This window comes from Fulmarus glacialis, unplaced genomic scaffold, assembly GCF_000690835.1.
Source record: "Fulmarus glacialis isolate BGI_N327 unplaced genomic scaffold, ASM69083v1 scaffold10298, whole genome shotgun sequence".
In the NCBI taxonomy this organism is placed as follows: Eukaryota; Metazoa; Chordata; class Aves; order Procellariiformes; family Procellariidae; genus Fulmarus; species Fulmarus glacialis.
Genome location: NW_009228935.1, coordinates 7521 through 7842, shown reverse-complemented (window position 1 = coordinate 7842; position 322 = coordinate 7521).

Genomic DNA, 322 nt, shown 5'->3' with positions numbered 1-322 from the left:
TCGCCGCTGCAGCCTTCCCCCCCCCCCCAAGGTTTTGGGGGGGGGGGGGAAGGGTTGTTTGCTTGTCTTTCCCCCCCAGACTATTATCAGGGCACGGCGTGAAAGGGGAGCAAGGGATGCGGTGGAGGCTGCCCTGTGCCTTGGCAGAAAGGGCCCTTTTAAAGGTCCCCGAACTGAAAGAAGTTGAGCCGCTGTTGTTGTGGCTTCAGCAACAAAGCCCGAATTGTTTTTAAGGAACACTCAGCAAAAAAATGATACTATTTGTGCTTCTGCCTCCCCCCAGCAGCCCCGCCAGCCAGCGGAGGAGCGGCCGCCGCTCACG